Genomic DNA, 22,196 nt, shown 5'->3' with positions numbered 1-22,196 from the left:
TGGGATTAAATAAGGCTGACCTTGGGTTCTGAAGCAGATTTTGGAAGCGGGAAGCTTCTCTCTCCCCTACTGTGGGCTGGCTCTTTTGCTGGGCCAGGCTGACTGTGACCTGATAGGATGCTGTAGGAAGGCTGGTCAGATTTTGGACTGGATCCCATGTTCTTGGTCTGAGCTGGACTTTGGCCTCTGGTGGGAAGCAGCTGCCTCTTTTTATCAGGCTGAACAGCAAGCTTTTTGATATTACCTTTAGAACCAAGAGACTCTTTTTTTTCTTCTTTGGTCTCTTCCCCCAAGGATACAGCAGAAATGTTTATTTGCCTTTGGAGCCACAGGAGCCTGGGTGTAGCTGACAAATAATAACACATTACCCTAGGCTTAACAGCACCATGATTGCTTGGGGACTTTAGAGCCTGTGAAATGCTTAGGATGGGGTGATGACAGTCTCAATCTGCTAATGATGTACAATTAGTGGGCCAATCAATCACTTTGGATTGAAGGCAGGAGGCTGGTGGTGGAAGCCAAGGACTGCAGGAGGCCTCTGCCATGTGCCTGGCATGAGTCGGAAAGACTTTGAAGGACACACATGGCGGGAGCCTTCTGTTACTCATGAGTGGTCTCGGAGCTTGCCCGCAGGAGCAAGGGGGTTAAATGAAAAGAATTATTATTTCAAGAAGATAAAAGCTCTTGTTTTAGAAACTGGGTGTTCTTTTCAGCTCTGTGGGTTCAACTACAATTTCTGATTCTATTAGTAGTGGAAATATTCATTGGGGTATTAGTTATGCACACCAGCCTACAGAGGTAGGGGAAGGGCAAAGTCGTGGGCTGAGTGCCCAAGTATGTGTGTGTGTGTGTGTGTGTGTGTGTGTGTGTGTGTACACGTGTGTGTATGTGTCTGTTTGCCTCTGTAACATGCCTGCACTAGGGCATATAATGTATTAAAAATTCCTGAGAAATAACTCAGTAGAATTCATGTTACATGGATAATGTGGGTTTATTTTGATCAGAGGGAAGATCCTGGTTTGAATGTGAACAATTACTCTCTTACTTTCCCTAAGGGACTAGAAGGAGGTGGGAGGTAATCATTTTAAGGCGCAGAGAAAGTAAATATTTTTAAAGCTTTATCAACCAGGTGTCTTCTAAATTAGTTTAAGGATATCGTGTGGCTTTCATGATAGGCCCAGCTGTGCACTTGGGACAAACGACATAAATGACATCCACAAACTAGACTGTACAACATCTCTTAGTGACAGCCCGTGACACAGTCTGTCCATGAATGGCCCCCTTTTTTCTGTCTTCGTGTAATGCAGGGTTGCTCAGTCTTGGCACTATTGACATTTTTGGCAGATTGTTGTCACAGGACCTGCCCTGTGCATTGCAGGATATTTAGCAGCATCTCTGGCCTCTGCTCACTAGATGCCAGAATCATCAGTGCCTCCAGTTATGACAGCCAAAAACATCTCCAGACATTAGTAGGTTTCCCATCAAGGGCAAAATCGTCCCCAGTAAGAACCACGGCTCTGCTGAGATGTAAGGGGTCAGTTAACCCACAGGTCCCAAGATGCATGCCCGGATCCCCTGACTGAATCTTCTACTCAAATTCTAGTATCCCCACCAATGGTTTTCACTAGTTTTTCAGTGCTGGTGTCATTCCTACCCAGAGTGCTCCTCTCTCAGATGGGTCCTTAAAGAGGGCTTTAGCGATGTTATGCTCTGGGAATAAGATCATTTCTTATCAATGAGGGAAAATGCCTGGGGACTTCACCCTGATGAATACACGTAAAGATAGATTGTTCTGTTATTTTTTAGCAGGCAAACCATCTCAGCACTGACTTTAACTGACCCCATAGGGACTAATCTAACGTGTGATTCTTCCTCTTTTTCAGTTTATCTTTGATAGCTGGCCAGTGTCCCTTTGGTGTTTCCTGTTGCCATCTGAGATCACTGTAGGCGTTAATGGCTCTTAAAATGCATTTGCAAAAAAATAAAATAAAACACAATGAATCTTCACCTTTTTCTATAAACATTAAAGCTATCAAACTCTACCTAAAATATAACTACTTAAAATACTGCTCACATAGTGTTAGTGTTTAACATTTAAACATTTGTAAGTAGTGTTAACGAAGTCTCTCTCTTTCTGGCAAAATTTGATCACAGATAACTTCTGGGAATCTGATTGTTACTTAGGAGTAACCAACCCCTCGTGAACTTCTGTATATAGGGACCTTTGTGGGGAGCCTTGGATTGGTAGGACCTGGTTGAGGTCAGACTGAGTGTTATGGCACTACAGTATCGAAGTCTAGAAATGAGTTGCTAATCTGCTTTGAGAGTGTACTGTATGCTAGACCCTGGGTTGTGGGCTTTACCCAGAATAAGTTGCACAACAGCCTTCCCAAATAGACCATTATCATCTTAATCTTATGAGATTGGAAGGCTTAGACTGGTTCTGTGCCCTGCCCAAGGTCACCCAGCCCATAGGTGACAGAAGAAGGATTCCAAAGGAGGTGGCCCTGCCCCAGTGTGCATGCACAGACTTAGTCTTTCCACTTCCTCCCTTCCTTCTCTTGTAAGGTAGGAATAGCATCTGATGGTTCAGAAGGGTCTCCATGAAAGGTGTAAGGGGCCAGACAAAGATGGCTAGTTGAGGAAAAGTTAGTATTGGCGTCTTTATCTGTTTTCCAAGGGTTTTAGTTTTCCAACTTTATATGATCCATCAATACTGTGAATCAGACCGTAGCCCCTGATTCTTCTCTGTGCACCTGAGCTATCTCCCTGATGCTGGCTCATTATCAGCAAACATCTCTTTCTTAGTGTTCCCTTCTCTTGGAGATTAAGCTAGGATTTAAAGCCCCCTTGCTCATGTCTGCTATGTGACTAATGCGAAAGTAAGTTTCTAAAAGAGGGGCTTATGCTGTCCCAATGGCTGCCTCATTTGGGGCCACCTGCGAGAGAGAGGCGTTGCCAGGCAGATAATATTCTCCATTCTTGATTCTTCCACCTCATCGTCCCCCTTTGTACAACTCACTCAGTGTTGACAATAAGAGGAACACACAGCTCAAAGCCAAGCCTCTTGGTCATCTGTGCCAGCTGGTCTTGCCCTCAAAAGCATTCTCCTTTTTCTGGATTCATTGGGTTGTCTCGACACTCTGCTCCAGGGGTCGAGATTTTAAGAACCTTACGTTTGAGGAAACCAACACCATGATCTTAATTCCCATTGGGTATTTAACTCGGTCTTAAACTCAAGAAATGGTCATCTTATAGAGGAAAGTGTCTGGGAAATTTTTACGGACATTCATTTTCTGCTAGCACTCGCCCACCATTAACACACAGTCACTTCCCAGAATCTTGGGGGTTTTTTTAAGACATTTAATATCTTTGCATGTTGGGGCCTCCAAAAGTCTAGTGATGCTTTAGATCTACCACATGGGAACCTGTCTCTAAAACTTCCAGGTACTTTTGAGTTAACGAATTTAATGCAAGAATTTTATTGGGACTCGCATTTTTTATCGGTCTCAAAAAACCAACGTTAACAGGTGGATGATTTCCCATGTTCACCCTTCGTCACCAGTTTTCACAGGCGAGTTTGGTCGGGCTGGAAGGCGCTGATTTAATACAATAACAATCCTTTGCCCTTTTATGGAGTTCTTTACTCTTTTTGGGGGGATTACATATATCAATGTAACCCCCCCCTTTTTTTCTGCATTTAGCGTCATGCTGCTTCTGTGAGTCAAGCAAGTAGTAACCCATTCGGTGCGGCTTCCGACAAATTAGGTTCCTAAAAATTGAGAGACGCTCTGGTTGAGCTGAGTCTGCCCATCGCAGAGCTGGGTATGTGATCAGGGTGTTTACACCAGGGCAGCACTGAAGGCAGTTTCCAGGTGACTGCATGTCAGTAGTCATTGATAAACTTCTCATTGATTTAGGAAAGGGAAATTGTTTACAGTACATCCTCACTGGGAGGCGTGCCAGTGTTGCGAACACTCACCCCAAAGAGGCAGCTCCCTTGGGGGTGACTACCTGACAGGCATAGGATGGTCACACTGCTGAGCAGGTTCTTATAGCTCTGTGTAAGGCAGGGCTGCCTGAATTAAATCTAGCCTAGGAAATGTTAGAGGAAACACACTTGGTCTCTCTGGAGGAAAATGCTTTGCTTTTTATTTACTGCAGAGAGCTGCATTGGTGCATTGTAGCATTGTCGACTTAATGGTTTTGCGCTCTGACTTGGAAGTTTGCTGCTCAGTCTTAGTCTCTTGTTAGCATAGAGCTGTGGTTCTCACCCTATGGGTGGTGGGTTCCCAGGGGCCTGAGGTGCTATTTTCAAGGATCAGAGGATTACTTTTTGTGATGCAAACATCGCTGGTAGACAGAATAAACAGTATGTCTCCTTCATGTATATGCTACGCTTTTTCAAATGTATGCAGAGGAACCATCATCAAGAATTCTATCAGTGGGTAGGAAATGTCCTACGGTGTGGGTATTGAGGAATTTCTTTTTAATGTTCAAAAGGAATTCTTATACTCAAAAAAGTTGAGTACAAAGGGGCAGAGCGACATTGGCTTTTCAAATCAGTGCCGTTTCCATGTCATTCTGGGTTCTTTTTTTTTCCATGGAATTAACATTTTTGTCCTGGCCATAATCACTGTTTCAAAGAGGTTGTCGTCTCATTTAAGGTAACCCCAGGAGTCAGTGGGATACTTTAGAGCCTGCTTCAATGTTTTTCCTTATGCCTATTTATTTTTTTTACCGTGAGAAAATATATATAACATAAAATTTACCATTTTAACCATTTACAAAGGTACCGTTCAGTGGCATTGATTACAGTCATATCCTTGTGCAAAACTCACCACCCTCTGTCTCTAGAACTTTTTCATCCTCCCAGACTGAAACACTGTACTCATTAAATGCCAGCTTCTCATTCTCCCCTCTCCCAGCCCCCTGGCAATCTATATCCTACTTTCTGTCTTTGCCAATTTGACTACTCTGGATCCCTCATACAAGTGGAGTCATACAGCACCTTTTGTGACTGCTTTATTTCATTAGCATAGTGTTTTAAGGATTCATGCATGTTGTAGCATGTGTCAAAATTTCCTTAAAAAAAATTTTTTTTAATGTTTATTTGTTTTTGAGAGAGAGAGAGAGAGAGAAGAGACAGCAGGACAGGAGAGGGGCAGAGAGAGGGAGACGCAGAACTCGAAGCAGGCGCCAGGCTCCACGCTGTCAGCACAAAGCCTGATGCAGGGCTCGAACTCATGAACTGTGAGATCACGGCCTGAACCAAAGTCGGACACTCAACCGACTAAACCACCCAGACACCCCAGAATCTCTTTCCTTTTTAAGGCTGAATGATAGTCCACTGGGTGTATGTGTACTACATTTTGTTTACCTATTCATCTGTTAGTGAACACTTGGGCTGCTTCGCCTTTTAGCTATCGTGAACACCGCCGCTGTGAGTGCAGGTATCCGAATATCTGTTTGACTTCCTGTTTTCATTTCCTTTGAGTACGCACCTAGAAGTGGAATTGCTGGGTCACATGGTAATTCTACGTTTCATAGTTTGAGGACCTGCCAGACTGTTTTCCACAATGCTGCACAATTTTACATTCCCACCAGCAATGCACACGGGTTCCAATTTTCTCTACGTCCTCGCCAGCACTTAGTTTCTGTTTTCTTTTTCTTTTTTCTTCAATTTTCATAGGCCACGGAGATAGCATTGTGTAAATTGCTAGCTCACTGCTCTCACGTCCCGGCTGCCTCAACAGCTGCCGTTTGCACACAGGAGGCAAAATGGAGAGGCTGTGCCTCGTCCCCCTGCGCTTGTCCCCCTGCCCTCCACACTCACCTCCATCTGTGTCCCTGTGCTTGTCACCATCCTGCTTCCTTAGCTCCGGCCCCACAGCAGAGCTGCCTGGAGGGAAGGTGGCTCAATGCCAGGCCAACTGGGGCTTCTGCAGGCTGGTGACGTCCGGTTTCCACCTGGCCTTGCTGCTGCTCTGACAGCTTTGTGTATTTTGCTCTCCAGCTCCCCATCTTGGCTGCTCCTGCATACCTCTCCCCATATCACTTTTTTTTTAAAAGTTTATTTATTTAGAGAGAGACAGAGACCACGTGAGCAGGGGAGGGGAAGCGAGAGAGAGAGAGAGAGAGAGAGAGAGAGAAATAGGGAAAGAGAGAGAATCTCAAGTAGGTTCCACGCTGTCTGCACAGAGCCCGATGCAGGGCTCAAACTCACGAACCGTGCGATCATGACCCGAGCCCAAACCAAGAGTCAGATGCTTAACCGACTGAGCCGCCCAGGTGCCCCTCCCCAGATCACTTTAATAAGCAACTATCAAATAATGGCTTCTGTGTTCTCAACACTGTGGGGTTGAGAACTGTGGCAATAAACAGGAGCTACTCCTTCCCCAGGAAGAAACAGACCTGTACAAAGACCGATGTCCTTATGAGTCCGGGGCTAGGGTAGGCTGCCTCGGAAGCTGCACTGCCTCAGTGTATGAGGCCTGATCCACCACTTACCAGCCATGGGACCTTGAGCTTTTTCCTTGAAAAAATTATTTATTTGCTTTTATTTTTTGACTTCAAATTTTTAAAATTAAGCTCTTATTTTAATTCCAGGGTCATTATCATACAGTGTAATGTTAGTTTCAAGTGTACAACATAGTAATTCATCACTTCCATACATCACCCAGGGCTCATCGCAAGTGCCCTCCTTAATCCCCATCACCTATCTCACCCATCCCCCACCCGCCTCCCCTCTGGTGACCATTAGTTTCTTCCCTATAGTTGAGTCTGATTCTTGGTTTGTCTCTATTTTTTTTTTCCTTTGCTCATTTGTTTTGTTTCTTAAATTCCACCTATGAATGAAGTCACATGGCATTTGCCTTTCTCCGACTGAATCATTTCACTTAGCCTAATACCCATGTTACAAATGGCAAGATTTCATTCTTTTTTCCTGCTCGAATAGTATTCCATTGCATAAATATTTATCAATGGACACTTGGGCTGCTTCCATAATTTGGCCATTGTAAATAATTCTGCAATAAACCATAGGTGTGAACATATCTCTTGATTTAGTGATTTTGTATTTTTTTGTGGAAATGCCCAGTAGTGTGATTACTTGATCATAGGGTAGTTCTATTTTTAAGTGTTGAGGAACCTCCCTACTATTTTCCACCGTAGCTGTACCAGTTTGCATCCCCACCAACAGTGCAAGAGGGTCCCCGTTTCTCCACACCCTCACCAACACTTGTTGTTTCTTGTGTTTTTGACTTAAGCCATTCTGACAGATGTGAGGTGATATCTTACTGTAGTTTCGATTTGCATTTCCCTGATGGTAAGTGATCATGAGAATCTTTTCATGTGTCTGTTGGCCATATGAATGTCTTCTCTGGAGAAATGGCTCTTAATGTGTTCTGCCTATTTTTATACTGGATTATTTGTTTTTTGGGGTGTTGAGTTGTACAAGTTCTTTATTTTGGACACAAACCCTTTATCAGATATGTCATTTGCAAATATCTTCTCCCATTCAGTAGGTTGCCTTTTAGCTTTGTTGATGGTTTCCTTCACTGTGCAGAAGCTTTTTATTTTGATGGAGTCCCAATAGTTTAATTTTGCTTTTATTTCCCTTGCCTCAGGAGACATATCTAGAAAAATGTTGCTATGGCTGGTGTCAGAGAGATGACTGCCTGTGCTGTCTTCTAGGACTTTTGTGGTTTCAAGTCTCACATTTAGGTCTTTAGTCCATTTTGAATTTACTTTTGTGTGTGGTGTAAGAAAATGGTCCAGTTTTATTCTTTTGTGTGCTGCTGCCCAGTTTTCCCAGTGCCATTTATTGAAGAGACTTTTGCCGCTGGATATTCTTGCCTCCTTTGCTGAAGATTAATTGACCATCTACCTATGGGTTTATTTCTGTGTTTTTTTTTTCATTCTCTTCTGTTGACCTATGTCTATTTTATGCCCATTTTCTTTATTTGAAAAATAGTAGCTATCTCTTTTGACACTTAGTTGATGCATGAGAACCTGCCTGATACATAATCAGCACTCAGTAAATGCTGTTACAATAAGCACACCATTAGCTACGGGAGCCCAGAGGAGGGACTAGCGGATCCTAGATTGTATATTTGACATGGCACACATCTTCAGTGGCGCACCTGTCTTATGTTGCATAATGATGGGTTGTTCTTTTTAAGTAAAGCCTAAGGGCGTTGAATATAGAGCTTCTGTGCCTTTCTTTTCCTGTACCCCTGCCACACCTGCTCCGTGCTAAGCACTTTGGAGGCGTAAATACTGCAGTAAATACTTGTTGATTGTGAACTGATCAGAACTGAGGGAGAAATGAACACAATTCCTTTCCACGCACCCAAAGGGTGTAGGAAAACACACTCCCCGGCAAACCTGAATGAAGAAGAGACACTTGCTGATGCTGCCGTTGGTCCCACCCCTCTTGGGAGTGGGGTGTGGGGGTGCGCGGGCTGGAGAAGTGTAGGGAGCAGCAGTAACAGGGAACCTGATGGGCAGGACGGCTTGGGTCTCAGACAAAGCTCGTCGTCAACCATTGTCCTACAAGGAAAAGCTGCCGTGGCCATGACTCGGAGAGGGAAGAATATGGAAGTTCTGAGTGTGCCCCTGCCGTTCTGTCTGAGAGAGGGGGGAGGTTGTGCTCTGTCTACATCCTTGGCTGCACTTAACGGGCTGCAACTGTTTACGCAGATGTGTCCATGATGTGCCATCACAGACACAGATTCTAGTAAAAGGAAAGTCAAAGAATGGAAAAGATTTTAGCCGCATGCTGATTGCCTCTCAGCTTGTGTGTGCTCTCACTTGATCTTGAACACCAGGACCAGTTCCTGTTTCCCTGAAGCACCAGAATGTGCCTACACTTTCTTCCCGCATGATACCTGCCCCCCAAATATCAAAAGGAACCCTCGAAAGATGGGCTTTGCCGTGCTCACATCCTGTCTCCTCATGTTCAGATCCTACGTGTTTGTCGCTGTGGCTTCATGTAGATAGAACAATGTCCCCTCTGTCGGTTGTTTCCGTTCCTTGGCAGAAGTGAATTTGACCGTAAGCATCAACAGTCTTTGTATGTGAGCCTGGGGAACGTTTGCAAGGGCTCATTATTGTTATTAATGATTAATGATGAAATTAATGTTAAATTATTATTATTAATATCTGGCTGTCTACCTATCCCCCACCTCCTCTTCCTGCTGAGGAAGCACAAACACATGTGTTGGGCACCTTGTATCAGTCAGTGCACGGGACTTTCCCTTCTAATTTAATGCGGTTTTACAGTTCAGTTTAGACGATTAGCAACAGGGATATATAGCATGCAGCTAAAAAAAGGAATTTATATATGATTTTAAGGATAGAGGACAGAGAGCTGCTGTGTGATTTTTTTTTTAAAAATGAATTTCACCGAGCACTGTAACAAGATTGTCACCAAGGCTAACAAGAAAGCAAATATCCACATTTAAAATAAAATGCAGGCATATAAATGCCATATGGTGCTCTTGCAATGTTATTACCCCTTTCTTTGGCTTGCATCATTTTTCTGACGTCACTGTTTGCTTCTTGCCTCTGCTGCTTTTTTAAAAAAAGTTTCACTTGCCCTTAGCCCTTTGGTTCTGTATTTCTATGAGGTATATTTCTCTTCTCCCTTTCTTTGGAGGCTTGTCAGCCTTTTCTCCAGGGAAGAGGAGGAAAGAGGACCTGTCCAGATGGCCCTATAAACATGTGACACCTGCTTCTGGGAGCTTCTCTAGCGGGAGTTTGAGGGTTGAGGAGATTGCCCCCTGCCTGAAAAATGGGCGCATTGCTTCCTATCTCTTTTCTCCTTTTTAAAGATGATCACATGCCTTCGGTTTTAATAATATCTGTAGAAACGTCTTGAATCCAAATTCTTCTCTCATCATTAGGGAAACAACAACACAGATGAACTCACTAACCATACCTTGTGAAAAATTCATATCAAAATTTAAAAAAAATTGTTGTTGTTTTTTTTTTTTTTTTTTTACAATTAACATTCTTTCTTGGAGTGGGATCCTTGATGGTTGCGTTTCTGGGACGTATCTCTGCATCCACAGGGGAAATTCATAGGGGCTGTGTCTACACTGAATGTGCCATGGTCTCCTGTTCAGATTTTTGCATGGGATATTTATGGTGCTTTGGACAGGGCCTGTTGTCCCCCAGCTCTGAGGGGAAATGTCAGGTCTTCAGGGAGGTTGTCCTGACTCCAAAAGGAGGTCAGCACCCCCTACTCCCGTAACACCTTGCACACCCCCAGGATGGCATTCATCTGTCTGAACTGGAGTTATGTGCTTCATGGCTGATGTCCCCATCAGCCTGAGAGCTCTGTGAGGCCCAGTCTCTAGCCCAGGGCCGGAACCCAGAACCCGGAGAGCACTGAATCCATGCCTGATGAATGAATAAATGAATGAATGAGCATTAGCCTGCATTTTGATATGGAAAATGACCTTGAAACCAAAAATAGTGTTGTATACTAATAAATGGCCATGGAGGAAAAAGAAACCCACCCTGGTCGTCACCTTTGAAGTGCAAATATTTTGGTTAAAAAGGGGGTCCAGGATCCTCTGTCCTCTGATCATGCTTATTGCACACTGCACGCGGTATTTATGTGCTAGGGGCTTTTGTTTCATTAGGCAATACCTGTAAGCATAATTCTCCAGACTTTGCAAGGCAGCCTTGAATACAATATACAGTTTACTTATATCCAGTCGTTCTCAACCCTGTAATACCCAACACCATCTTTTGGAGCAAATATTCATTAGTGCCCACTTACCACATTGAAATAAATCTCCTAGATTGTGCAACTCATCTACACTTGTAATTTGGAAAATTTCAATAGTATTTTCTAGCTACAGTATAAAGGAGGGATAAAAGGTAGATCATTTACAATAGAATAATATGCTTCAGTAATAGGCATTTGGGCATGAAACCCTAGGAGACCCACCGAAGCAGCGAGACCCTTGCGTCTGTGTATGAACGCGGTAGTTCCAAACGTGGGTCAGTTCAGGTGTGTCCCCCCAGTGACTAAGATGCTACAAGGGATGTCCCCCCAGTGATGTGCTTTTCAAAAATGGAGAACAGTCCTTGGCAGTGTTCCAACTAGTCAAGATTCAACCTTCTTGCAATTTACATTGATTGGAGTCACATTCTTGTAAAGTTCAGCCTATATTGAAAGTATGCAAAAACGTGTGTGTGTGTGTGTGTGTGTCTACACGTAAAAGGGAGTTGAGTTCTCAGCTCAGGTAATTATAAACATGAATTTTTCTCCATGGGATAGTCAAAACTCACAGTAAGTTTGGGATTCTTGTCTGGTTGGTGACACTAACTCTTGTACATTCTTGCCCCCTCCCGCTGCATGCCCGGAGTGCCCCTGTGATTGTGACAACCACAAACACCCTCCCAAATTTACCAGTCACCTCTTAGGGGGTTACAGTCTGAATGGGGTTGTTAAAAAAAACACACCAAACTTCCAGGGAGCCCCCGTGTAGCTTCGGGAACACACACATATGATTTCTATTCTTGTGTGAAAGGCTATGTTCAAAAGCCAGCACTCTGTCTTTCATGCAGTTCCTGTGCTATTAATATTCCATTCCATTCCACAAACCTGTCCTGTGTGCCTGCGTATATGGCCATCGCCTGTGCCCCTCTGTAGTGGATACTCTTACTAGTGTTCTACGTTACAAAATCCTGACAGTTTATCTGTTCCTGGATGAACAGTTTTCTTTTATGTCCTTTGTAGGTTGGTTTATCTTAAATGATTACTCCCCTGTTTTCCCCAGGTGCTAAAAAAGAGGGAGCAAGTGTAGAGAAACACATCGCGCATTTGATACAAAATGGGGGAGACACACATGTGGGTAGACAGCAATGCAGGATGAGTGGGTCCATCGACAGGGGAAAATGCAAAGAACAGAGACAGCCAGAGGGAGGAGAGGTAACTCTAGCCAGAGGGCAGAGGGCTTCCTGCGGGAGGCAATGGTGGATTTGTGTTTCGAGGAGCATCAGGAGTTTGACAAGCATAAAAAGGGGAGGAGGAAGAATATCCCAGCAGACAGAACAGCCTTTAAAAAGCACAGACGCAAAGAGGCACATGGGTGGCTCAGTCAGTTGAGCATCTGACTTGGGCTCAGGTCATGATCTCATGCTTCATGAGTTCGAGCCCCACATTGGGCTCACTGCTGTCAGCACGGAGCCCGCTCCGAATCCTCTGTCCCCGCCCCCATCTCTCTCTGCCCCTCCCCTGCTCACGCTCTCTCTCAAAAATAAATAAAACATTAAAAGAGGGCACAGAAGCATGAAGCGGGATTCTGTCTCTTTAGAGGGTAAGCTGCAAAAATGACTGGAATTACAGGCAAGGCGGAGAGGGACAGCAGATGCTTGCCAACAGTGGGGCTCCAGGCACTTCCGCTCAGGAAGGGGGGGTGACACATTCTGTGGGAAGAGGAGGTGGCAGGGCAGCAGGCAGGATGCAACTACCGCCTTGGAGCAAGGCCACGTCCTCACGGCTGCCACCGCCACTGTGGGCACGTGACCCTGGGATTCCGAAGGCTCAGACAAGGCCCATCTCTGTTCTTTACTGTGGGGAGTATGGACTCCGCCTTCTCTCCTCCAGTTTTCCCTCCAGGGCACGGCCATCATGTCTCTCCCAAAAGCAAGAAAAACCAACTGCATCCTTACGGATACTTGTGCTGTTTCTCAAGGGAGCCATGCAGCATTCAGGAACAGTTCCACATTGCCTCTCTCCCCTTTCTCCTCCTTACCCCTCTCTCTCCCAGTCCCCCGCCCCCTCCTTTTCCTTCATTACAAAGCTGACAAAGAGAACTTGGCCATCGTAGAGACTTCGGAAAACAGTACAAAAAAGAAAGTAAAATCTTGCGAAAGCCCCTCGTCCAGGGAGATCTGTCGTCAACACGTTGATAATTGTGCTTCTGAATCGTCTCTCTTTGCATCTTTTGCCCAAATGCCGGCCACTCCACTGGCATGTCGATCCCCTTCCCAAGGTCCTCTGCCCTCTGACGCTTGCAGGGGCTGTCACTCATGTGTCCCCGTGTCCTAGCTGCAGCCTGTGTCTTCCCCAGAGACCCGTCTCTGGGTCTCCATGCTCTGCTCTAACACTGCTCTTGGCATTGCTGCTGGTCCCCTCCTGCAGGGCTGGCCTGTGGGAGGAGTCAGATACTGCCCTCTCTCTACCTCTCCGTCCCGGGAATGGTTGCAGCCCTTCCCACCGCACGGCTGAAACCCGCTGTAATTTCTAACGAGACTTTTCTGTAGATACAGGAACATCGGAAACATTGTCATGCCACGTCAGGTTGTAGTTCAGGCTGATCTTGGACTTCAGAGGTGTATGCCTGTCCCGGGGACCACATGGGGCCGTGTCCCTGACCTGCCTGCAAGTGGCTAAAGCCAGCTTACCCTGACCACTTGGAGAGGCGGTTGCAGGCAGGCAGCTTAGCTGACTCAGGAGAAACCAGCTTTGGATAATTTAAGGAGAAGAGAAAACAAAAAATGAAAGGATATCTGATAGCTACCGAATCCCTGGGATGGACAGAGACCCAGACTTGGGAGGTACCCAGCCAAGAGCAGTCACCCAAATCACGCCACAGAAGTGGTTCCGGAAGAAGCCACTGTCGTTTCTGGCTGGCATCTGGCCGTGCTGACCCCATTGATTCTGGGCCGTAGGTGCTGCTGCTAGAACCATCCCGTGACTGCCCCGAAAATGGGATAGAATATCATCACTGTGGCCACCGGCCCCAGGATGGCACCCACATGGTCCCTGCTTCTTTGTAGAACTGACGGTGTGTCCACTGCTCCCTGCCACCTCCCTGCCCCCATGGAAGCTTCCATCTAGTGCTGTCTGGCTCCGCCTTGACTGGGGGCAAAGTTGTCTCTCCATGCCTCTGCCCTGTGTAGTGTCCATGTCCCTCAATCTCTGTTCAGGAGACTTCGGGGGAGCCAAGAGTCTTGCACGGCAGGCTGGGCACAGGTGCTGAGGTAGTTGCGTCCACACTAGAGGAGGGCTCTGCATCTAACCCCTTCCTCTCTGCCGCTGGTCCCTCAGACTGTAGGTTCTGCTAACCCTGCTTAGGAGACCCTGGGAAGATGTAGTCCCTTCCCACCCGTCTTCCCTTTCCAGGCCGAGTGGCCATTCTGCCTTCTCTCTGTCTTTGACCCTAGCCCGATCTTATCTATTCTGTGGGAGAGAAAAAAAGTGGTTTGGAGGCGCCTGGGTTAAGCGTCTGAGTCTTAATTTCAGCTCAGGTCGTGATCTCACAGCTTGTGAGTTCGAGCCCCACATTGGGCTCTGCACCGACCGTGTGGAGCCTGCTTGGGATGCTCTCTCTCTCCCCCGCTTCTTTCTGCCCCTACCCTACTTGCTCTCTCTCTCTCAAAATAAATAAACTTAAAATTTTTTTTTAAAAATAAAAAAAGTGGTTCTACAGGCATGCCTCTGGGAATCTTTGCTCCTCACTTAGGAATAGCCTTTGGGATACCAGAGAGCGGAAAACACACAGAAAACCATAGAAAAGATACTCCAAGGCCAAGTCTGTCACATCTGTCTCACTAGTGTCTGGTTCAGAGTCTGGCTTTTGTCTCCGTGGTCGGGGGAGCCTGGGCTACCTGCTTGTGTCTTTGCAGGGGGGAGGCTGGGAGAGCGAGTACTTGGCATTCTATAGCTTCTGTCCTGGGAGGAGCATCGTTCTGTTTTGCTCATCAGTGAATTGAGCTCAGTAGGTGCACGATAAATATTTATTGAATGAAAGGGTAGAAAATATTGAATTCAACTTCATTCACAGCTTGGAAAATATTCTGCAAAAGAAAATTTGTTCAATCTGGATGTTTCTATCAAGTTGTCTCAATGCAGGGTTTCCCAGTTTAGGATTTATTTCTTTAAAAAAAAATTTTTTAATGTTTATTTAGTTTTGAGAGAGAGTGATAAAGAGAGCGCAAGCAGGGGACGGGGAGAGAGAGAGAGAGAGAGAGAGAGAGAGAGAGAGAGAGACATGGAACCTGAAGCAGGCTCCAGGCTCTGAGCTGTCAGCACAGAGCCTGATGCAGGGCTTGAACTCACAAACCATGAGATCAGGACCTGAGCCGAAGTCAGACACTTAACCGACTGAGCCACCTAGGTGCCCCAGGATTTTTTTCTTTTTCCTTCCTTCCTTCCTTCCTTCCTTCCTTCCTTCCTTCCTTCCTTCCTTTCCTTTCCTTTCCTTTCCTTTCCTTTCCTTTCCTTTCTTTTCTTTCTTTCTTTCTTTCTTTCTTTCTTTCTTTCTTTCTTTCTTTCTAGCCATGTTTCATTCTTTCTTAAGCTCCTCTGTTTCCAGTCTAACTAGAAAGTGAATGCATATTTCTTTCTGTCTTCTTTCCATTTTCTTTCTATCTCCCAACAATTCTCTGCAAACCTGTCTGGGCAGCCTTCTTGTACCTCCAGGAAAATTCTAGGCCCTCAAACCATTGTTTCATTTCTGCTTTCTATACTCCAAATCTTTTCCTCAAACGTGCTCCTCCTTTTCATAGACTTAATTATTGTTTTCTTGCTTCTCATTGCCTTTTTCTCTTCTAGTTCCCACATCTTTGCCCCATATAATTTCTCAAGGCCTATTTCATTATTCTCTATAGTTTTATGACAGTGAGCATCCCTGTGTGCTTTCATTAAAAAGTCTTTCTCTAGAAAGAAGGAAAGAAAGGGTGTAACTCTTGGGGAGGGGATTGCTTACCACATCCCCAATAACACCCAGGGATCTTCACGGGTGTTGACTCAACAACACCCACGTGCATTTTAAAGGTATTGACCTAACTCTGGCTGATCTTGGGGCTTTCTTCAGGTCTTCTAGTCGGTGAGATAAATATTGAGCCACAGAAAAATGCATGCTTCTTTGCCACTTACCTTGATTCCTGGGCATGTAGACAGGCGCTCTGGGCAGCCCACCAGAGGCTCACAAGTGTCTGCCCTCTGGGTTATTCATACCTGCAAATGGAGGGAGGGGGGCATGTGAAGGCTTTCTTCTCTCCCTCACTTCCTAAGTACACTTGGATGCTGGTTCCAGGCAACAGCGACCTGGCTCCGAGATGGCCAGGAAGGATGAGGAAGAGTCAAGGGCTCCTTGATGATCCACTGTGACCCTTTTACTTTACTCAATGTGTTACGTGGCTGCATTGTGACCATTGTTCCCCAGCTCCATCCCCTGGCCTGTCTCATCCCTGTGCGGGGTCCCTCTTCCTCCAGAAAGCCCCTCTGGGGCCTGGCTTTGCTTAATGACTTCCCCAGTTCCTCATCTCCTTCTAGGACAGGCCCCTCAGTAGGAGGTCCATTGTAATCGTGCTCCTCCTTGGTGGGGGCCGTAGTCTAAACAAGGGAACTCGCCTTCCATTGAGGAGAAATTGCCCCAGTGGACACAGTCTGACCTCTTTCTCCCCTTCATTGTGTAATAATTATTGAGCTATCACTAACATAAAAAACCATGGTACCAGAAGGACTGCAGGGAGGAGAGTTGAGATGATGGGGGTCCTTGAAGGAGCCAAATAAATAGTGTCCTCTCCTTCCCACCCAAGGTATGAACTGATTGAGAAGTAAGACAAAGGAGATGATGCACTAAAGCACAGTATTACTATATTTTCTCAACACTGGAGAATATGGCTTGTATCTGTAGAAAAATGGGGTTTTAATAACAGTGCCAGAATTAGGAGATCACAAGGCCACTTTTTGAGGGCAGTTTGTTCCCAAAAGGAAAGGAGAGGAAGAGACAGAGTGCTCAATTCCTGGGTCAGAGTAAGGCTGGAGACATGCCATGTGTATCGTAGCAGGGGGAGCCCCCTGCTCGAGAAAGAAGCATTGGGGTGGGATCTTGTTGCCCTGGCTGTTGTGGACTGCTTGACCTTGAACGCTTGTTAGCCAGGGGAGGAGAAGAGTGAGGCGGCTTCAGGTGTCTGTAGCACTGTTATTGCAGTATTATTATCGTATGCTCGTACATATAACGGTGGGAGGGCATTTTGGGGTGGAGGCTGTGTTGTTCACTGTGCTGCTGAAGTCTGGGTAAAGTAACTTTAGACTTTGGATAGGTGAGCAGCTAGGCGGGCATTGATCAAGGTTGCCAGGGGTTATTCTGTAGAGGTGGCTTGTCAGGAGGGGGGTCCATCCTCCTCTGCTTTCCATGGGCTTGCTTTCCAAACCTCAGCTGAAGAGCAGAACCATTCTTCAGCCAAGGTTACATGTGGGAGCTTCCTACATCGGTGTGATTGCCTGTGTGCCGTTCCAATCCTGAGGGTACGGTTTCTGAATTCTTAACTAACAGAGATCCAAGGGTTATCCATCACCGTTGGCACGCTTTTGTATTCCACATTACCAGAGCTACAAGAATATTTCTATCTTCTCTCCTACGTGGTATTTTTAATCAGTGGGATGTCATTAGGTACTATACTTTGCCTTCAACACCTGCACCAGGGCAGGACACCATGGACAGCGCCACAAAGACTGCTCTCAGCCAAAGACTTGGTGGTTCCCACCCCGCCTTGCGCACTAGACTTTGTGTGCATGAGGAAGGAACTTTTCTCTTTTCAGACTGCTGTGTCCCTTGCAGCTAGAACAGCCTATGGCGTATGAAAGGTCCTTAAAAATTATGTGCTGAATGAATTAACTGGCTGTATTCTGAGTGCAAGCTCTTGTGTTCCAGTTGAGTATTATCTTCAAATGTTAAACACCACTGAATTGTAGAGCAGAGGACTTTAAAAGATTTTAATTAAAGTGTTCCTGGAGTAGAACAGCTGAGAATGTTTATTATTTGTGGATTTTAATTTTTCTACATGCCAGGTGCACCTATATTGGCATTTCAGTGATAAAAACAATTTAATTATATATACCAAAAGCTTTTTAAAAAACTTTGCATGGTGATACCAGGAAAGCACTGAACTTGCCAATAATCTATTAGATGCTGCAGTGTGGCTCAGAGTCAGGTGCTAGATGAAACTTGTGTGTGTGAATTCAGCTATTGAGCTGAATGTAAACAAAATACATTTGTGTATTCAGCCTTTGAGTAGGACATTCTCCATAGGCTCCATGAGGATTTTGCTACATGATTCTCACTAACGTGTGTTTATAGTATCTCTGCCATGGAGATTATAGGCAAATGCTGTTTACAAGCTCTCCTCAAAGTTTATAGAATTGCTGATACTACATGGTTATTCATTATAATGTTGAAACTATTTGTTAGAACTTTGTGGAAAAAGAAATCTTTGTGGAAAAACATAATAATATCAGAAAATAAAGTCAGTTCTTTTGAAAGGCAGTTCCTATTATCTTTCCATTTTGAGAAATTACTCTCAGTTGAATTGTATTACCATGGTGATGTGTTTGCATTTCAACAAAACCAAACCAGACTGTAAAGTAGAGCTCTGCATGTCTAGCTCCTGTCCTACGACTTTTATTGCAGTATCCTTATTATTAAATAAAATCTCCTACGTTCCGGCTAAAAATCACAACAAAGAAGCAATTTCCTCGGCCAGACACAACAATCTGGATTGCTGATCTCAGAATTCGAAGAAATCACATAAAAGTGAAAAGGAGAACAGGCATTAGAGAGGTAAAAGTCAAATAAAGGACTCACCCACAAATGAATAGAAATATACTTGTTCTCTAAAATAAGACTGCAGAAGTAAGCCAACACAGGAAGGGCGTTTTGCTTAATGAGAGTTGGACGTGTGGCTTAGTCCCCTGAGGTCTGAAACAAGTAAACCCTTTCAGGATTGTCAGCACATACCTCCCTGTCTCAAAGGAGAGCTCTTAGAGCTGGCTCTCCTGCTCTCTGTTTGTGAAGTTTGTTTTACTCTTTGGAATAATTGCACACGTAATTCTGACAACTAAATGCAAAGTCTACAGGAGGTAGGTTTTGAGTTCTTCGAAAATTCCTGCAGTTCGTGCCAATGGGAGGCAGGAAATCGTTTCGCATAATGCTATTTGCATAAGAAGGAAAGAACACATCATTTATTCTAATCAACAAAGTGTGAAAACAAGATCTGGACAGATGTGCACAACCGTCCTATCACTCCTGCCCAAATATTGTATCAGTCCATCTTGTCCCAGATCACAATTTTGTTCGCCCAAGAACACATTAGCTCAGTCGGATCTGGGTTCTCACAAAGCTTTTTGCTAGCTGCTGGGCTTACTGGTAAATAAGCAGTGTGGTTTTGCTTAGCAACCCCTCCGTGGAAACACAGCACGCTTTGTAAGCGGTGGGGAGGTGGGGAGGTGGGGAGGCGGCGGCTGGCTCGGGAAGCAAGGTATGTGCCTCTCAGGGTCTCTGCAGCTGGTCTCTGACATCGCAGACATTATCTTCAATCCTTAGTCTCGCAAGGCTGATGAAGAACTAGGGGGAAATTAATTGGAAGGCAAATAAAAAGTGTTCAAGATTGTGAGCTGAGACTGTCTGAGAACTCAACCCAGAGTCAACACAGAAGAACCAAGAGAGAATGAGGACCTTTTTTCTCATTAAAAATGAGGTAATTATAGGAGATAACGTATCCAGGAAGCCCACAATGACTTCCTGAAGCTAAACAAAGATTATCTTAAGCCAGACATGAGGGAACATTCCTCAGTAGCTAAGGGCAGCATTAAATCTGGGACTGTCCACATCTAAGAAAAGATTTGAACTTGTACATCCAAGATAATCATTAACCGTCACTGAGCACTTAGCAGGCAGTGTGATCAGCTTTTGCACACTCATTTAATTTTCCAAACAATCCTGTGAGGTGGGTTCTTTTACGTCCATTTTATAAAGGAAGAAACTGATGTGTAGAAAGATTGACAAACTTGCTTGAGGTCACCCAGGTATATAGCAGTGGGGATGGGAGGTGTGCCAGGCAGTCTGCTCTTAGACCCCGAGTTCCTAACCACCATTTTACAAGTGGTAGGGTGCAGTTACAGGGCTAATGGGGATTCAAAGTCCAAAGATCACTGGATGAGGTGTAACGTAGTTTGTGGTTCCATCTTGAAAGCTGTGAAGCGTCCAATTAAGGCAACTGTTTTGTTTCATTTTAATATCTGGAGGGCAGCAAAAGCACGGATATCCAGAATAACATATATTGCTAAAACCTTACGTCCACACCTTGTCCTTTTTTAAAAAAGGTTTTTTAATGTTTTTACTTTTGAAAGAGACAGAGACAGAATGCGAGTGGGTTAGGGGCAGAGAGAGAGGGAGACACAGAATGTGAAGCAGGCTCCAGGCTCTGAGCTGTCAGCACAGAGCCTGATGTGGGGCTCGAACTCCCCAACTGTGAGATCATGACCTGAGCCAAAGTTGGGACGCTTAACCGACTGAGCCACCCAGTCGCCTCCACACCTCTTCCTAAAGTGAAGTATGGGTAGACAGCTTTTCATACACACGCATGTGAGACACTTGACTTCTTATGTCCCTAAAATACCCCAATGATTGACTTCTCCACGCATTCACTGAGCATCACTGTAGGATGTCTGGAAGCAGCAGCCCAGGAGCACACGTGCTGGCTTGGGCAGTGAGCAGTGGTGAAATGTTTACCTTGCTGATAAACTCTCCAACAGATAATACATTTAAGACACCACTATTTAGCCTTTGTTACATACCTCCCTCTCTGCCACCAAACGAATCCTGTCCTGTGCCATCGTCCCTTCTGCCCACCTCTGAGAGCCGGGGAATGTCCCCCAGCTTTCACATACTTGCAGTCCTCCTTTGCCAACCTCAGCCTCATGTGGGTCGCAGTTGTGTCCCCACCCTAATTTATGACCTCACAAGTGTCTCACAAACATTTAGTTCACTTTACTTTTATTATGTGTTTGTGGAGGACAATTTATGGTGTGTGTGTGTGTGGTGGGGGGATGGTGTGTCCATTGCCAGCAATTAGGTGAATTTAATGATTGATGGCGAAATCTCCTTTCGGGCTTTGGATTTTTATATATATCTATAAACAAAACTAGGCCAGTGATACATAAGTTCCTGGATTCTCAGAGGGACTCAACTGCCCTCACCCAGTCCTGCTATCATATCCAGTCTGGAAATTTATGAAATGGGGAAGACATTCCCGTGGTTCTCAAGTGATTTATCTGGTCACAATACTTCCGTGCAAAAATACTTGGAATTTTCATTTGCAGTTTCAACAATATCAGTAAATTATCACTTTTTTTTTCTAGATGGCTTTTCTGAGGAGATGAGGAGGGGACCATGTAAACATGCATGGATCAAATAATTTTTCCCTGTTCCCACTTTATACACTGAGTGCCCTCTTGGGAGTTAGAGCACATGACTACTTTTCATAAGGAAGGATTGTATTTCTTTGGGTCTTCTTGTGTGTTTTTAGGGAATATACTGATCCCAGAAGGGGGTGGGAATTGTGCTGACTTAGATTTGTGCCAAAATATGTTCTCCACTGTAACTGCTCTTACTGACTGCCCTGTGTCCTCCATTTTGCCGCGTTGAGCATACCTGGGACTGGGACCCCAGTCAGGTGGGGCTGAATGTTTCTGAGGCGTGATTAAAGCGGACAGCAGCCTTTCCTCCTTTCAGCTTCCTCATCCCTGAAAATTTCCAGTGAACAAGCAACACCATCATTTCTCCCTCAGTTGGGGAGGAGGGGATGGAAGGAGGGGAAACCTAGTCATCTTCTTGACTGGCATTTCCATGGTTGGCCCAAGTGGCTCATCTTAGAAGACACAATTGACTCTCTCTGTTCTGGGAAGATGTCACAGAGGTGTCACTGCTTATTACTGAAGGTTAGGAATTCCCGGACAGATCGCATAGTGACACTTTTTTATTCTCAATCTTCCTTTCTAGAAGGGAAGCAGGATGGCCTGTTCTTCATGGGGGTTAGTCTGGTTGATTTTGTTATGAGGGGGTAGGTTGGAGGGGTGGGGCGGGGGGGACTCTGGCAACTTTGTTTGAGCTGGGAAATTGTTGAGTAACTTGAAGTCTGGTTCCATCAGTAGGCACTGGACTGGGAGTTAATCACATCAGAAGTCTAATCTCGGCTTTGCCTCTAATTAGCAAAATCATTTTATGCTGGTCCCTCAACCCCTCCTGGCTTCTGGTTTTGCATCTGTAAAATGAGGTGTATGAATGCAAAGGTCTCTCTGGGCTCTGAGGTTCTCTGCCTTCTAATTCACCAGAAGGCAATGAATAGGAAACAGAACACATGGTAAGGATTTCCTAGATCCAGTG

The 22,196-nt window shown here is 45.1% G+C and overlaps 1 protein-coding gene and 2 long non-coding RNA genes across 10 annotated transcripts in view; 1 reads left to right on the top strand and 2 right to left on the bottom strand.

The window, feature by feature from the left end:
- KCNK10 (potassium two pore domain channel subfamily K member 10) overlaps positions 1–22,196 on the top strand; it is a 132,950-nt gene that overhangs the window by 95,229 nt on the left and 15,525 nt on the right. The window lies entirely within an intron of this gene.
- On the bottom strand, positions 1,106–20,737 carry LOC109274425 (uncharacterized). Of its 4 annotated transcripts, none has more exons than XR_002083607.2 (4): positions 20,609–20,737; positions 15,905–15,985; positions 8,946–9,086; positions 1,106–1,959 (listed from the first exon to the last, which is right to left on the bottom strand). It is a non-coding gene; the product is annotated as an uncharacterized LOC109274425 (long non-coding RNA). The 4 variants fall into 4 exon arrangements; XR_002083608.2 differs by lacking the exon at positions 1,106–1,959 and adding an exon at positions 3,686–3,772; XR_002083604.2 differs by lacking the exon at positions 1,106–1,959 and adding an exon at positions 7,851–8,737.
- LOC128773044 (uncharacterized) lies at positions 5,128–7,738 on the bottom strand. Its single transcript, XR_008417287.1, has 2 exons — positions 6,415–7,738; positions 5,128–6,057 (listed from the first exon to the last, which is right to left on the bottom strand). It is a non-coding gene; the product is annotated as an uncharacterized LOC128773044 (long non-coding RNA).

The sequence above is a fragment of the Panthera pardus genome, unplaced genomic scaffold, assembly GCF_024362965.1.
Source record: "Panthera pardus isolate Hobbes unplaced genomic scaffold, ASM2436296v1 HiC_scaffold_24, whole genome shotgun sequence".
NCBI classification, from domain to species: domain Eukaryota; kingdom Metazoa; phylum Chordata; class Mammalia; order Carnivora; family Felidae; genus Panthera; species Panthera pardus.
This window is presented reverse-complemented; position numbering and strand designations above follow the sequence as displayed.